Below are 18,014 nucleotides of genomic sequence, written 5' to 3' on the forward strand. Positions count from 1 at the left end.
TTTCAAGATGAACTAAAATTAAAAATTAATCAATTTTTCTATAAAGAAAAAAGGAGAGCACCAATGTGCTCCAACATGTCAATAAACGTATGTAACTAATGCTCGAATATGTAAATTTTTTTTTTACTATTTTCTTGTTATTTTTTCACTATCTTGTTACCATTATAATATGTTGATATTATTTTATTGTTATTGTTTTATCAATAATTTTGTTACTATTTTAGAGGCATTTGCTTGTTAAATTACACCTATCTTAGTGTTATTTAAGTGTACATATATGTTTATTTTCAATTTGGTGGGAAACATTTATTTTAATATTTTCAATATTTTTGATGTATTATATTTTTTTAAAATTATATAATAAATAATATAAAATTTTAATACGGGCGAGTCGAGCCCTAGTTTTAACATTTTTATCCAGTCTGGGCTACAAAATCTTAGGCCCATTTTTCTGGCCAAACCGAGCCCGAGCCTAGCAAACGAACCTAAAATTTTGGTTGGGCCCGACCCGAATCGGCCCATGAACACCTCTAAGTGTCAGTACCTTCATTTTTATTTTTATTTTTCTAAAACATCGAAAGCCAAAATGGTATCAGTACCTTTATAGGGTATCTGATACCTATTTTGAAAGCTTTAAAAAATTACAATTTGGTCCTTTTTCAAGCTCAGTTAGTAAATGGGCTTTTGTAATCTTGAATAAGTCTCAAAAAAGATCGTAATAACGTAATTCTAAGACATTTTGAGTAGGACTGCATGTATTATAGTGTAAATTGATTATTAAATGTTTATAGTTGTTCTGGCAACGACTGTAGCATCCCATAAATCGGGCCCGACGATCAGGTCGAGTAAGAAGTGTTACATTTGTACAAGGATTTGTTACCTAATATTGATATAACTTCAAGGCTTTATTATGAAGCAAATTGTGAATCCATGGGACACATATATCAAACTATCAGGTATTCTCTTAGATTAACCAAGGGTTCGTTGGCTTACCTTAACTATCCTGCCCAAATTATGTTTAAATCTAACAAGGCACTATCAGTTATGATTATGGGTACTTTCATTCTTGACTTGCGAAGGAAATACCCATTTCATGAATACATATCTGCTTCACTGCTTGTGGTTGGTTTCATCCTTTTCACCTCAGTAGATGCTTAAACATCTCCAAATTTTAGCATAATTGATGTGATAATGATTTCGGGTGCTTTAATCATGGATACTATTAAGTGTGACTCCTATTTCAGTCAAATTTAAGAAATAATCTTCCAGTTAAACTTTATTTATTTGTTTCAATCAAACTTTGATTAGTCTAAATTATTTTATTATTATTTGACCTATTAATTTAGCCTATAAATAGGCTCTTTTACAACCTTAGAAAATACACTCATTAGAGATTAGAACTTATAACACTTTTAGAGGATTTTGTGTTTATGTTTTGAGGGTTTTTTGTTTTCGGGTTTTTGGGGTTTAGTTTTCTTATCTCCATCTTTTGTACTCTTCGTTCTTTTTCCATTATAGTGAAATTATCTTTACCCGTAGTTTTTTTATCCTCTTTGGAGGGGTTTTTCCACGTTAAATTTGTGTGTTCAATTTCTCAATTTCTTCCGCTATTTTTACTTGTTCATTGTTTAATCAGGTCGATCCCCAACAAGTGGTATCATAGGTAGTTCAATTTTCGTAGACCAGCTCGTTCAGATATGGAAGCAACAAGGTTTGAAATTGAGAAGCTCGATAGTATCACAAATTTCAATCTGTGGCAAGTTCAGATGATGACAATTCTAGTTCTAACCAGCTTGAAAAAGGTTGTTACCGGGAAAAAGCCTGAGAATCTAAATCAAACAGAATGGGAAGAGCTTGATGAAAAGGCCTTGTTTACAATCCAGTTGTGCCTCGCAAATACAGTACTGTAGGAGGTATTGATGGAGAAGACCTCATTCGCTTTGTGGAAAAGGTTAGAAACTCTTTATGCGACCAAGCCTCTAGCTAACTGTTTAGTGTTGAAACAACATCTATTTACGTTTTGCATGAATGAATGTGAGCTTCTTAAAGATCACATCAGTTAATTCATTACTCCTTTAAATGATTTAAAGAACGTTGAGGTTTAGATTGATGATGAAGATCAGGCTATGCTATTATTGTGCTCTTTACCCCCTTCATACAAGTCTTTTAGGGAGATCTTGATTTATGGTAGAGACAAGCTCTCGTTCGAATATGTGTATGGCCATTTGTTAAGTAGAGACAAACTCGACAATGAGTTTGGTTCGGATAGAAAAGCAGATAGGCAAGCTTCCATTTTTGTAGCATCAAAGAAGCGAGACAAAAGGTGTCGCTATTGTAAAAAGTTAGGTAATGTCAAAGCAGATTGTTATAAACTGTAAAATAAAAGTGCTGTTGAGAGTAACGAAAAAGCTATAGCTGGTGCTTATTTGGCCGATGAAAGCGATGATGATTTCTTGTTAGTGTCAACGAGTGATAACTTCAAGCTTACGTCCGAGTGGATTCTAGATTTGGGATGTTCTTTCCACATGTGTCCCAATAGAGAATGGTTCTCCACATACAGTTCAGTTGCAGGTAGAGTTGTGCGCATGGGAAATAATTCATCCAGTAAGGTAATTGGTATTGGTACTATTAAAATTAGGATGCACGATAAGACGATTAGGACACTCTCAGATTTTAGGTATGTACTTGATTTATGAAAGCATCTCATCTCATTGAGTATTTTAGACTTGAAAGGATGCAGAATCAACATCGAGTTGAGCGGCATTAAGGTATCTCGTGGAACTCTCATTTTGTTAAAAGGTAAAAGGATCGATAGTCATTATATTCTGGAAGGTTCTACAGTGGCCAGTGAAATCGAACGTCCCTCATTCGTTACGGAGTCGAAGTCAACTCATTTGGAGCGAAGACAACTTGGTCATAGGAGGGAAAAAGGTATGATTGTTTCGTTGAAGAGAGGTTCTGTAACACCCTTTACCCGTATTCGACACCAGAATAGGGTACGAGGCATTACCAGAACACATACACTTGTAAACGTATTTAACCGAGTTATAAAACTTCATCTAAATTAAAACTTTCAAATTATTAACATGATTTTATAATCCTTCATAATATATCCTTAAAATATTATATTCATAATAAATAGGACCTACGAGACCCGATACATATTCATGCAATTCACAAGTCTTAATAATTCAATGCTTCATTTCCATTTCACTCAATTCCTAAATTTCTCATGTTCACAATTCAAATCATTAAGTTCAATACTAATACGTATTTATCATTTAACTCAACGTTTATTGATTATACCATTCATTAACACATTTATGAAATTCTCAATTTTTACAATGAAAATATCACTTTTGCTTATATAACAACATCAATTCAACTCATCATCCTGGTATAAATTCACTACCACTTATCCATTTACTATAATTCTTTTGGGCCCATTTTTCACTTACCATCCTTAATCAAATTAGGGAGCAGTTACGGAAAATTGAGTACTTCACTTTCACTTTGCCTTAGTATAACTATGGTCTTACGTATGATCACTTATCACTTGTCCCTGATCAGATAAATGTAGCTAAGCTACCACTTATCACTTGCCACTTGTCACTGATCAAATAACTGTAGCTAAAGCTACCACTTATCACTTGTTACTTGTCACTGATCAGATAAGTGTAGCAGAAGCTATCACTTATCACTTGCCACTTGTCACTGATCAGATAAGTGTAGCTAAAGCTACCACTTATCACTTGTCACTTGTCACTGATCAGATAAGTGTAGTTGAAGCTATCACTTATCATTTGCCACTTGCCACTTGTCACTAATCAGATAAGTGTAGCTGAAGCTACTACTTATCACTTGTCACTGATCAGAAGTACTCAAATCCGATGTTCCGCTCAATTTGATCATTTATTCGGTTTTCGTATTGTTATTTTATTTTCAATTCATTAACAAATATATCTCATCATACATTATATGATTCATGAAATTAACATGTAATCATTAAATTTTCAGCCATATGAACTTACTATTTCATTATATTTCCACACTCGTTTCCTATGCACATCACACAAGGTATAAACATATCATTCAGCTATAATCGCAAGCTAGTGTATTTAAACATAACTCTTTTTGGAACTAACCACATGATAAACCATTTCACTAGAGATTACATGATCACAACTAAATATGTTACCATTTCAACCACTACTTGGCCAAAGCCTAAGCATGTACACCAAATATGTTAGCCAAATACACATATAGCATAAACATTATAAGCATGGATGAGCACAACATTTATTCATGTATCACACTTACCAACATGTGTTAATTCATAAACCATTCATGACATTACTTCATGTCAAATCATATACCGAATATACCATACACATCCTATGAAACTTTATTTTCACACATGAGCTTAGACCATAACCAATAATGCACAAATATAAGCATAATTTCTATTTCATCGTTTATCAATTATAATCAATCATATGACCAATTATACACAAATCATTCATATATTTCCCAATTTTCCTCCTCCTCATCTCCATTCCACATCCTTAATGTGTATAACACATTTAAACAACATTATCATACTATCACTATTTTTCCTGTATGTAAATTCAAGCTATCTGTCTGAGCCAGAGTCACTAATTTATTTATATCTTGAGCTACAGAGATCCAAATTAAGATATGTTAATTTTCACTGAAACTAAACTCATATATATTATTACCATAAAATTTTCAGAATTTTTGGTTCAGCAAATAAGTACAGTTTATTCTTTAAACTTTCCCCTTTTTCACTGTTCGACAGTTTCGACCCCTCTTCACTAAAAATTAATTATCTCTTTTTATAGAATTCAGATGATGTACCCGTTTGTTTCTATTGAAAATATACTAATTAATGATTTTAAATATATAAATTATAACCCATAATTATTTTTATACAATTTTTAGTGATTTTTCCAAGTTAGAATAGGGGAACTCGATTTCATTCTGACTTTATCTAACAAAATTCATTATATCTAATGATTTAAAATTACATTACTTACATCGTTTCTTATATGAAAAACTAGACTCAATAAGCTTTAATTTCATATTTTTTTTATCCTCTAATTCAATTTCCACGATTTATGGTAATTTTTCAAATTTAACCTACTACTGCTGTCCAAAACTGTTTTAGTGCAAGATGTTAATAATCAAATTTATAAAACCCTCCTTTCCTTTCTCTACAATATTTTCTATCAATTCCTCTTGTTTCCCTTCACTAACATATCAAGAACATATAGCCTTATATAATAAAACCCTACATTAACATCAATTTCATACTTTTCAATAATATCAAACTTAAAAATATATTGAAACCTTGATCTTCTTACCTTGCTCTATTGATTTTAATATTTAACTTGATTTTGTCTCTCCTCCAGCTTCTATTTCTCGAATCTAACTTGATATTCTAGCTCCCCATAGTCTCCTTAACATTTTTCTCTCTTGGTAGCTATGGAAATTCTTTTGATTTCTAGGTGAAAATGGTAAATTTTTGGTGGAAGGACCAAATTGTAAAGAAAGCAAAACTTTCTTTCTTCCCTTCTCTTCTAACGTGAAATGCATGGGAAAGGAAGATGATTCTTCATCTTTTCTTCCACATATATATATACTAAATAAAATAATAATAAAATGATAAAATGTCATTTAAAAATCAAATTAAAATATTAATAAACTAATATTTATTTATTTAATATAAAATATCTCCAACATCATTATTATTTTCTAGATTTCTCTTTATTCTAATTGACCACTTTGCCTTTAGATCTTTTAAAATTTCATCCTTGAGTCATCACTTAATTTGGTAAAATTACGATTTAGTCCCTCATAATTCTTCATCTATTCAATTTGGTCTCAATTCATCCATTTTCCTTAGTTTCTAGATTATTCCACCCTTAAAATATTTATACTATTGGTCCTTCAACTTTTTCATATTTACACTTTAACCCTTCAAATTTTGAGTATTTACTCTTGGATAACAAAACTTTTCTCACTTTTACAATTTAATCATTTCTTTAATTAATATGTCATAATATACTTCCCAATGTTATCATAACTCAAAATTCTCCTTTTTGTCACTTTACTTCCTTACTATATCAAAGATAATATCTTACTGTAAAAATTTTTGGGGTATTACATTTCTCTCCCCCTTAAAATAAATTTCGTCCTCGAAATTTTCCTCATCGGATTTGTGGTATTGAAACCACTGTTCCAACTAGACCCAAAAATCGGGCTGTTACAGGTTCTCTTTTGGATGCAAGTTTTGAAAAGTTAGGGCACTGTGTTCGTGAAAATCAAACCCGGGTTAGTTTTGATTTGACAGTGCACAAGTTGAAGGCTAGAAGTCTTCCAGTTTCTAAGAACAGATGCGACTTAGTTAATACCTTGTATAGCTCAAGATAAGCCCGTGGCAGGCTTTGGCAAAGATGGCGTTGTGGAAATATGAGTTAAGGTGGAGATTTGTTAAATGTGACTCTTATTTCAGTCAAATTTGAGAAATAATCTTCCAGCTAAACTCTATTTATTTGTTTCAATCAAACTCTGGTTAGTCTAGATTACTTTTATTATTATTTAACGTATGAATTTAGCCTATAAATAGACTCTTTTACAACCTTAGAAAATACACCCATTAGAGATTAGAACTCATAACACTTTTAGAGGATTTTGTGTTTACATATCGAGGGTTCTTTGTTTTCGGGGTTTACTTTTTTATGTCTATATTTTGTACTATTCATTCTTTTGCCATTATAGTAAAATTATCTTTGCTCATGATTTTTTATCCTCTTTGGAGGGGTTTTTCCACATTAAATTTGTGTGTTCAATTTCTCAATTTCTTTTACCATTTTTACCATTTTTACTTGTTTGTTGTTTAGTCGGGTTATCCCCAATAGATGCATTTTTGGGTAATTTTCAAGAGCAATTTTCACCATGAATTCAGAAACAGCATAGATGGAGATGTTTTTTTGCTCAACAATAGTTGAGATTCCTTTCTTGTGCGAATAGTTCTAACAAGAGAGCTCTTTAAGGCATGGAGTTTTTGTTCTCAACATCTGTACGTTTACTGTTTTCTAGTGTTTGAAGCCATGGCTACATTCATCAGTCAAGTGTTTGTTTTATCCTTGATTGTTATTTTCGGTATAGCTATAATTGCCATGACAACAACTGCTAGAAAAGCTGTAACTTTGTTGTTGTTGTACATGATATTTACAAAACCATTAACCAAACGCCACGAGTCAGGATTGTTGTTGATATCCATAGGAATTATTTTGAAGATGTTGCCTGATACTAAACCATCACCTAGGGTTCAAGGATGAAATGTAAATACAAAGAAACCAAAACCTCTTTTAAAGAAGTAGAAAATGTAGTAGATGAACAAGATGAAGAGAGAAAACCTCTAATTTTGAAAAAAAATGTCATTTTATTTAGGGGTTTAGCTCTTAATTCAAGATTGCCATTTCTTTCTTTTTGTCTATTTCAATTGTGTTTATATTTAATTCAATATTTTTCAAAAAAAAATCCTAAGATTACATCATTAATCATTTCGTTTTTATTGACAATCCAAACTAATAGAAGTTAAAAGGGGAAAAAGTAGACAAAAAAGAAAAATCAAATATAGGTAAATTTGGAAATGAGATTGAGAATTTGGATATTCTTAGATCTAAACAAGCAATGTATATATATTTACTATTATTGCAAAATTTAATTTGCAAAGTTAGAAAATATTGTAAACACCTACTAATTTTGAAGAGAAAAACATAAAACAGGGTTCAACCAATTTTTGATTTGCGGTTCGATTGTGGTTCTAAACGGTTTATAGGCTAATCAGTTTAACCTTTTCTTTCGAACTGGTATATTGGACAGTTTTCGATTTGATCTGCTGGTCTAATTTAAATAACATTATAAAGTGGTTAAAAAAAGAATAGGCGCCAAAGTGATTAACGTCGTAAATGATAGGTGCAATTTTTAGCTTTATGCTCTTTGAGAAATAAAATGTCTATTTTAGACATGATGTTCTGAAATAAAAATATGCATTTAAATAATGTTCAAAGTCGTTAATATTATGATATTTTAGTAAGAATATAAAAAAAGTAATTTGTTGTAACTTATTATTAATATTTTGGTATACGAAATATAATTTTTAAATATTATGAGCAATTAATATTAATTATTTAGAATTTTTTAATTTGGATATATAATCAATATTCTAAATATTATTAAAATATAACCATTACAAATTTAAATATATAATGTTATATTTTTGAAATAATTTCAATAGGAAAACAATCGTATACCCAATATAAATATTACATAAAATTCAATAGATTATAAATAAGGGTTAAAAATTTTATTTTACTGAGTGTTTTTTTCTAAAAGTGAAAGCTAAAAAAAAAGTATTCTTTCTTTTATCTTCAAAAGCACTTTTGAAAACAATGGGACAAAGCATTAATATCATTAGGAGTGGTAATATCACAAAATGAATTAAAAACTTTCGGGATAAACTACATCAATAATCACTCAATTATGGTTTCTTTAGTTACCCAACTATGAAAACTTATAAAATAATCATCTAACTATTCAATTTTGTCTTTTTGGTCACCCAACTAGTGTTGAAGCCAAGGGGCTAGCAGGAGCTTGGTCACCCTAAAATGAAATTTTTTTTATTTAGTCCCTTTTATAAATTATAAAATTTTAAATTAATAATGATAAAACTGCACTTTGCCCCCAAAAGATAAAAATTTGATTTAATCCTTTAAAATTAGAAAGATATAAACTATTGAAATAATGAAATTGCATTTTACTATTGCAAAACTATACAATTTAATTCCACTCCCATTTTTTTTTAGCTTTGCTCCTGCACCCAACTATCTTGGATTTTTAGGTGTTTTCATTTTTACATTATCTAGCTGGTAACTAAAAAAAGGAAAATTTGAATAGTTGAGTGATCATTTTATAACTTTTCATAATTGGATAACCAAGAAAAAAAAATATAATTGGATAACCTCTATTATAGTTTAGCCAAGCCTTCAATTTAATCTTTTTGAAGGAAATGAATTTTATTTTAACATTTAAAGTTTGATCACATAATATATCATATTAATTTACAAGGGTTTTATTAAAATGTTATTAAAAAAATGAATAATTACAAAAAAAGTAGAAAAAACTAATTACGTCGTTATGAACTGTAAAAGGTGATATCACTACCATGTCAGATGCCACTACCTATAAAAATAATATTTCAATAAAAATAAATAAAATAAATAAAAAAATTTAATTTAAAAGGGTGTCGCCAAAAGGGGCAGCACTTACAAACACTCTTTCACTTTTTCTTTTTCTTTTTCTTTTATATTTTTGTTTTATAATTTTATAATTTTATAATTTTATTTTATTTCATAAAAATGGCTGAGTTGTTTTATTTTTATAATTTTATTTTTTAAAATATTTTTATAATTATAAATTTTTGAATATTTAGAATAATAACCGATGTCGAAACCATTTTTTGAAAAACAAAAATTTTAGATTGTCGACTTTAAAAAATAAAAATTGAGAGTCGCCACCAATCTTTTATTGAGGTGTGATTGGGTCACCTAAAAACGATTTTGGTCTACGATTTTTGGAAAAACGGGTCCGGGAGTCGGTTACGTATGAGGAAGGATTAGCACCCTCATTACGCCCAAAAATTGGTACCTAGTTAATTAATTAATGTCTTAATGTCGAAAATTTGAAAAATATAATCCCTAGCAAAAACTTAAAAACGTTACGTATTAAGACCCTTATCATTTCAGAGAAAGAAAATGCCACACCCAATGCGTTACGGCACAACATTCTAATTTCCTCAAAAATGGATTAGGCCAGAATACTCGTGTAATAAAAATTTAAAAGAATATCAATTTATTCAAGATTTAAGAAATCGCGGCCCAATACGTTAGGGCACAATTCCTCCAAAATCCCAAACTTGGAATATTTCCTTTATTATTTTTTAGAAAAAAAATCTTCATTTTGAGAAATCAATGCGTCACATCCAATACGTTAGGACACAACGTGTTGAATTCCCAATAATGAATTCTTATTTTTGGATTAAAGAGAAATACTCGATTGTTAGATTTAACGAAGAAAATCGGAACCCAATATGTTAGGGCTCAATTTCCTTGAAAATCCTAAACACGAGTATTATCTCTGTTTTGAAAAGTTCTATTTTTAAATTCAAGTAAAAAGATGATGTAATGTTATATTGAATGTGTGTGATAAAGTCACAATAACAAGTACAACAATTGTATAGAAATAATATAAACAATAAATAAACAAAATTAACATAAAAGCATGCTTTTAAAACATAAATAAAAACATAATATCGATAAACAAAAGAAGGAAATAAACAAAACGCATAAAGAATAAAAAGGTACATAATATATTTATCAAAATTATTAGGAAGAAAAAAACAAGCACAAGATTTACATATAAAATTTTGAATTATAAAATTTATATAAATATATAATGTATTTATGAAATAAAGAAAAATATAAAAAAATATATAGATTAAAATATGTATTAAAAATATATATGTATGTGAGCATTTTAAAAAACATAAACATATACACGTATATAGATAAATATAAAAATATTCATTTTAAAAAATATAAAAATATATTTACATATACATATATATAATAAATCTGTACATATATATATAAAATAATTACATATATACATAAAAAATAATGATTACTCTATAAAAAAAATAAATATGCATGTCAGAAGATAAATGAAAATTAATGTACGTATCAATTATGGGAATAAAACAAAAATAGTAATAATAAAATAATAATGCTAAAAGGTAATAAATTGAGTAAAAAAAAAGTCACATTGTAATTGAAATCGAATTAGCAGGCAACAAATGAGATTAGAAGTAAAATGAGGGACGAAAATGTCACACGCGAATGACATTGGGGTCCAGATGGGCAATAACCCAACTTCCCAAAACAATGTGTATTGACATAGGCTAAAGTGAATAAATTGAAAATGAACCGGGTAAATTTAAAAAATAGATCTGGAACAATGTGAAAACACCGAGGGGCAATCGCGCAAATTACCTATTTAGGGTGAAAACGCGCGGACCCAACCTGCGGGTCGGGTCGACGCGCGGACCCACCCCCAAATCGAACGGTGTCGTTTTGCCCTTAGGTTTTAAAACAATTTTCTTCCTTTTTAAAAAAAAATATTTGCAGTAGAAAGAATAAATAAATAAATAAATAAAATAAAATAAACAAATGCTCTCTGCTAGGGTTTCTTCTTAACCCATTTTGCGTCGCCGTTCGCCTATGCCAACACTCCGATCGCGACGGAGATGGCAACCATCCGACGATTTCGACGAAAAAAGGTAAAATCCCTTTCCTCCTTTCTTTTCTTCGAATTTTTAAGCGGAATAAATAAATAAAAATAAAATAAAAAAACGAAACTACGAATGAAGAATACCAAATGGAAAAAAATAACCTTCTGTGTTAAAAAATTTTGTATCTCCCGCTATTTGAACTCTCTGTGTTGCAAAAATAATAACTTTCTTTTTATTGATCTCCTTCCCCTCTCAATGAAGGGAGATACCTCTATTTATAGCTGAGTCTTCCCAAATCTAACGGTACAGATCAATTACATCAACGGCTAAGATTAAATGGTATCTACAAATTAAATCTCTAAGATTACAAAATCATATCTTCTAAGATTGTACATATCATATCTAAGATTGCATATATCATATCTAAGATTGCATATCATATCTAAGATTGTATATCTTCGAAAATTATGTTTCCATATGTGAGCCTGGGCTAAAATTGGGTATTACAACCGAGTTGATAAGGTGTAAACGTTGAGGGCGGAATGTATTGAATTTTTTAGAAATTGAATCAACTTGATAGGATGTGTAAAATATTATGGGCTAAATTTATTATTATACCAATCAAAAGAAGGTCACATCAGTATTCTATTTGGTGACCAAATACATTTGTTATTAAAATATTATTTTTAAAAATAATATTGCTTAACATGTTAGTGACATCATTTTTTACTGTTTAAAACGATCCATTTTATTAATTAATTAATTAATTAATTAATATTAAAATATTATTTTTATAGTTGGTGTGTACCATTGAAACGTAATTATTTTTTCCACCCCATTGCAATTGTTTTTTTCGTATTATTTTAATAAAACCCCCAAATTTATGACTTTTAATTATGCAAATTTTAGAAAAAAAATAATGGGAAGATTTTCTTTTCTTTAAAGGCCTACTCGGGTCTGTTTTCTCTGTTAAGACCAAAGAAAATAGAGAATTAGGGCCGGAACTAAGACCCGAATAATTTTGCACAAGCTTCAGTTTACCCATCAAATTTAGGTTTATGTACTCTACTAAAACCCTAATTTTCACTCCTATAAATATATAGCCATCACAGTTATATCACAGCTCCCTCTCCTCACTTCTAATGTTCTTAACCTCTGTTTTCCGTTGAATTTGTTTTTTTTTTCAAATTTCGGTTTTATTTTAAAATAAAATTTTTGTTCATTGGAGATATTATTTTGATAGTAGATCGCGGTGATGACTCCATAACTTCAAGCTCAACAGACCGGAATGCAGGCTTCTCATATTTTTGATAACGTTGCGTGTCGACCACCCCGTTGAACTGAGCGATCTTTGCTCCTTTTTCTATTTCGTTAAAAGCATTTTTTTTCGATGTTGAACTTTTTTTGGTGACAAATTTGAGGTTGCGATGAGGATTTACAGCTCCCTCTTCCGATAATTTTCGTTGAAGAAAACGCGCTGGCAGAATCGAACCTATAACTTTATCGCCACCACTGAGCAATCTCTTTAGTTTCTCTTGATTTTATGAATCCGAAAAAAGAATTTCACTTTTTTCTCACTCAAATCCTTTTTTTTTATTTTTGGTTTTGGAATTTGATGAGGATTAACCAATATATATAGATTCATATAATAATCCGATTCTTGATCTGTGGTAGTTCAGTATTGATTGATGTACAAATCCTTGCTTGTGTATCTATGCTTAGTTACTTCTATAATTCTTGAAAGATTTAAAATATTCAATCAAGAAAGTTATGATTTACTTGCCTCAAGAGTCATCAAGTGATGAAGTTGGAAAAATATCTTAGGACACCTTCCTACATAGCCTTTTTTAAAGGCTATGGATGAGAAGAATATTTCCTTTCTGATGGTGACGACGACGATAATAACAGTAATGTTTATATTAATATTATTCTGTTTCTTTTAGTGGAAATTGGAGATTCGATAAGTTTCAATAAAAATCCAATTGGTTTAAATTTACATAATATTGTGACTTGGCTAAACACAGTTTTTGCAAACACAGTTTTTGCATTAGCTTTCATATTCATTCATCTTCTGTTCATGGTTTCTTAATGTATTTACATCCTATGCACGCTCTGGATGCTGAATCCAACCTTTATGAACAATGTTTGGAGTTAAAGTAAACAGTATCATAGTGAAACATGGAGGCTCTAAATGAATTTACGAATCGAGAGGATTAATCATCACTAAACTGAAGGGACAAGCGGTTTACGATTAAAAAAGATGTCCTGGATTGAGAAACAAATGGGACAATAGTACTTGGGATGAGACAGAAGTTAAGCAGTCATCGGTAGCTCGAAGAGTGGTGGAAAGCTTCATACAATGGATCCTCATTGACTGGAGGATAATGAGAGAAGGAAGCAAGGATCGTGGGAAAGCTATTGAGAATAGTTTCTTTATTTTGAAGGAAAAGGGATTGAGATTTGAGGGCCTTTAAAAGGCAACTAATATTAAGGAAAATTGAGATCCCACTATGGAAGACCAATCAAGCAACAATGACGACATACCTACTATTTCACAAGAACCGTTGGTGACTTCAAGCAATCATATTAGAGCAAAAAATTTGGTTAGAAATTCTGGGCATGTGTTGGCCCAGTTAACTCAAAAGCTAAGAAAGACTAAGTGCTCATACGCCCAATCGAGGCAAGCTCGATTAATAGGACCAATATCAGCAGAAAGAAAAAAAAAAAAAGAAGAATGAAGGAAATAAGCTGCTAGTAATATTTTTTTATTTAGAATGTATATTTGAAATGTTTTATAATATTATTTTTTAAAATTTTAAATATATTTTTTAAAATTTAAATATTATTTTTTAAAATTTAAATATATTTTTTAATAATATAAAACATTTAAATATTTTAAATATATGACTTTTCAAATTTATTATTAGTTTTATAATATTTTAAATATTTTAAATATTAATTTTTTTAAAATTTGTTTTATAATATTTTTAATTTGTTTTATAATATTTATAATTTTTTAAATTTTTTTAAAAATATATAATTTTTAAAATATGACCTTTCAAATTTATTATTTGTTTTATAATATTTTAAATGTATATTTTAAATATTTTTTTATTTTAAATATAATTTTTATAAATTATTAATTTTTAAATTAATTTTAAATTAAATTTAAAATTTTAAAAATTAATATTTTATTTGGTGGAGCCATTTAGAATGACTCCATTACTTTATTACAAGTGTAAATTTTTTTTATATTTTTTTAATATACAAATTTAATATTTAATATTTTATTTTGGTGGAGCCATAAGGTTCTCTAGCATATATAGAATGGTGAAATTGTTGCGTTCAGTAGGAGAGTTCAAAAATTTTATTGAAGATAAATAATGAAGTGTTTTTGGTGTATGTTCTTTTTGATGGCGAAATTGTAGAAGGTGATGTTGATTGTGTATTTCAAGGTCAGTAAAGAGTAGGTTTGTGATTCAAAAAAAATGTGAAGTTGGCAAAAATGAAAAGGAAGATCAGTGCGAAAATAGTTATTCGTTGTGGAAGGGCGATGTCTAGATTATTTTACAAGTTTCCAATCTCTATAGATCCGTTCAAATTTTGTGAGATGCAGCATGATGATGACTTGGGCACTATGATGGAAATATGGTGGTCGACTGGGAGTGATAACCTCTAACCAGTTGAGTTATTTGCTGAGTTAGCAGACTCAGAGCTTGTTGAGAATGTTAGTCCAATAAGTCAACATCGTGAATTTGACTTTAATCTTAATGTTGGATGTACAGACCAATTAAAATGCAAAGGGACATCATAGATACCCAAAAATCCTAATTATAGTGGGAGTTCATATAACAACCTTACCTCCGATACCGTCTACAAATACATCCGGAGGTGATAATAAACACAGAGGCAAATGTCAGAGAAATGATCAATAATGGTGAAGATTCTGATCAGGACGTTGAAGATTTTAGTGACCCCGATATTGATAAGGTTCCGGACGATACCGATGATGAAGGCCCGAAGGAGGTTGAAGATGTTCACGGCCCTTCATTCAGTAACCCAAGTCGTGACATTTTTTTACGAAATGAACCTGGGGGAGACATGTTAAACGTAGATCCAGATGCAGTGCATGCATTCGAGTTCCCTGAGTACGCCAATATAGTACCTGCTCATAGATTGACATCAAATTCACAGTTTAAGGGGTTGTTCGTTGGGCAACAGTTCGAGAACAAGGCAAACTGTGTGTTTGGCATCAGACAATACAACATGAAGTTGTCGATTGATTACAACGTTTACAAATCTACACCGACATTATATATTGGGGAATGTTGGAGAGCCGGCGATGGGTGTGGTTGGCGAGTTCGAGCTGTATTTATACAGAGGACTCAACAGTGGAAAATATGAAAATTGGAAGGGCGTCATACATGCACTGTCCTACGTATGTCTCAAGACCATCGGAAATTGGATGCCAAAAGTATTTGCAACTGCATCATTCCACTAGTGAAAGATAGCCCAATCATTCATGTGTCGACATTGATTGCGGACATGCAAGCTCGATTTCAGTACAGAGTGTCTACAGGAAAGCATGGTGGGCAAAACAAATGGCCATGCAATAATTGTACGGCGACTAGGATTAGTCATACAATAAACTTCAGGGTTGGATTTTAGTGATGGTGGAGTACATCTCAGGAACTGTTGTGGACTTGCAAACGTTGCCTTATAGAGGCCTAAATGGACAATTGGAATTGGGGAGAAGAGTTTTCCGTCAACTGTTCTGGACTTTCGATCCATGTGTTAGGGCCTTCTCCCACTGCAAACCGCTAGTGCAAGTTGATGAAACATGGCTTTATGGAAAATACACATAGATTCTCTGATTGCGGTTGCACATGACGGTAATGAAAATGTACTACCGACCGCTTTTGCCATTATGGAGTCAGAGAACTCCGAATCGTGGGCATATTTCATTCGAAACTTACAAAAGCATGTTGTTAGACAAAACAACATTTTCATTATCTCCGATAGATCGAAGGGTCTTGTTGCTGCGATTCGGCAATCCGAGGTTTTGTGGAGGTCCGTCTATTATATTCGTCACATCTCTGTCAACTTCCACAATGAGTACAAGAACAAAGACTGGCACAAATGAATTGTGAACATGGGTAAAAATATCATTTTTAAATTCGTATTTATAAATATTTTGAGTCTATTTCCTAATTGGGATGGTAACGCATTTTATCGGAATACATACATAGGATACAAGCTCGAAGCACACCGATTCAGACATAAGTTGGTGAGATTAGAGACTGATATGGCGGGGTCCAAACCTTCTCCCAGACAGTGGTTGGGTAGCATGGAGCCGTGGCAATGGGCTCAATGTTTTGATGAGGGTTACCGATATGGTCATATGACAACTAACCTCGTTGAGGCCGTTAACTCCGTTTTAAGGCGTACGTGTCACTTGCCAATTTTAGCGATTTTTTCAGTCACATTTTACAAGTTAGCAACTTTAATGCTAAAAATGGGGTTGAAACAAGCAAAACAGTTAGAGGCAGGACACGTGCACGTCAAAAAAATCAAGGATGCCATGAAAGAGAATGCTCAAAGGGCTAGGTCGACGAATGCAGAACTATATTCCTGAAACTTGGAAAATTTTCGAGTGACAGTGTACATCGGTCGTCGGTTGGTGATCCCGCCATGGTTCTACGGATTTGATCTTCGAAACAGACGGTGTGAGTGCGAGATGTTCTAAACACTACAGTACCCGTGTGCGTATGTGGTTGCAGCGTGTGCTACCTACAGTTTAAATGTCGAACAATATATCGACGATGTATACACACTTGAACATACATTGCGTATTTGGGGTAACGATTTCCCCGTATTAAGGGATGTATCGACATGGGAAGTGCAACTGCCTACGTTCAAGATATTGCCAAATCGGTCACTACGTAGGAGATTCAAAAGTCGACTAACAACAATGAGGATTTGGAACGACATGGATATAAGAGAACAGGTCGATCCAAAGCATTGCATCATATGTAGAACAGTTGGCCACAATGGTAGCAAATGTCCACATGGAAATGTCTACACTGGTCAATCTTCACGGTCTGAAAGAAATTAAATGTTGTACTTGATGTTTGCAATTTATGATCTTTTAGAAATAAAGTTTGTATTATTTAGTGTTAAACTTTTATTTAAAATTAATAGTTGCAATTTTTAATACTTTAAAAGATATTATAAATTATACAAAAAAAGACTAATATATAAGTTGTTGAACCCTAAACCAATACAACAAATATTACAGAACACTTGAAATTTACATAAATCAAAATTGGAAAGAACCGAGAGTGGTATTGTTGTTTGGGGTATAGCGATTTATGGGCCTTCGTTGACGGGGTGGACGTTGAGGTGTACTGTACACATCAGGAGGATCGGCAGATGGATCGAATGTGGCCTGAGGCGAGGTGGAGTATATGTTATTTCCAAACATATCAAATGATATCGGTGGTTGCTCTGGGTGAAATGAACTCGAACTGCCTATGTTGGGGTGATATGAACTCGAACCACCCATGTCCGGGTGATATGAACTCAAGCTATCCATGTCCGGGTGATATGAACTATTCTACGACTCATCACAAAAAGC

General features: G+C 31.3%; 3 non-coding genes and 1 pseudogene across 3 annotated transcripts; all 4 read left to right on the forward strand.

Moving 5' to 3' along the window:
* Positions 1-781: 781 nt before the first annotated feature.
* On the forward strand, positions 782-7,364 carry LOC107949890 (UDP-galactose/UDP-glucose transporter 4-like; annotated as a pseudogene).
* Positions 7,365-12,622: 5,258 nt separating this feature from the next.
* Positions 12,623-12,727, forward strand: LOC121215835 (small nucleolar RNA Z107/R87). Its single transcript, XR_005911806.1, has one exon. It is a non-coding gene; the product is annotated as a small nucleolar RNA Z107/R87 (small nucleolar RNA).
* Positions 12,728-12,794: 67 nt separating this feature from the next.
* Positions 12,795-12,897, forward strand: LOC121215741 (small nucleolar RNA R30/Z108). Its single transcript, XR_005911717.1, has one exon. It is a non-coding gene; the product is annotated as a small nucleolar RNA R30/Z108 (small nucleolar RNA).
* A 270-nt stretch (positions 12,898-13,167) lies between these two features.
* On the forward strand, positions 13,168-13,268 carry LOC121215833 (small nucleolar RNA snoR31/Z110/Z27). The gene has a single exon (XR_005911804.1). It is a non-coding gene; the product is annotated as a small nucleolar RNA snoR31/Z110/Z27 (small nucleolar RNA).
* Positions 13,269-18,014: the final 4,746 nt, after the last annotated feature.

Source organism: Gossypium hirsutum, chromosome D03 (assembly GCF_007990345.1).
Source record: "Gossypium hirsutum isolate 1008001.06 chromosome D03, Gossypium_hirsutum_v2.1, whole genome shotgun sequence".
Classification (NCBI taxonomy): Eukaryota; Viridiplantae; Streptophyta; class Magnoliopsida; order Malvales; family Malvaceae; genus Gossypium; species Gossypium hirsutum.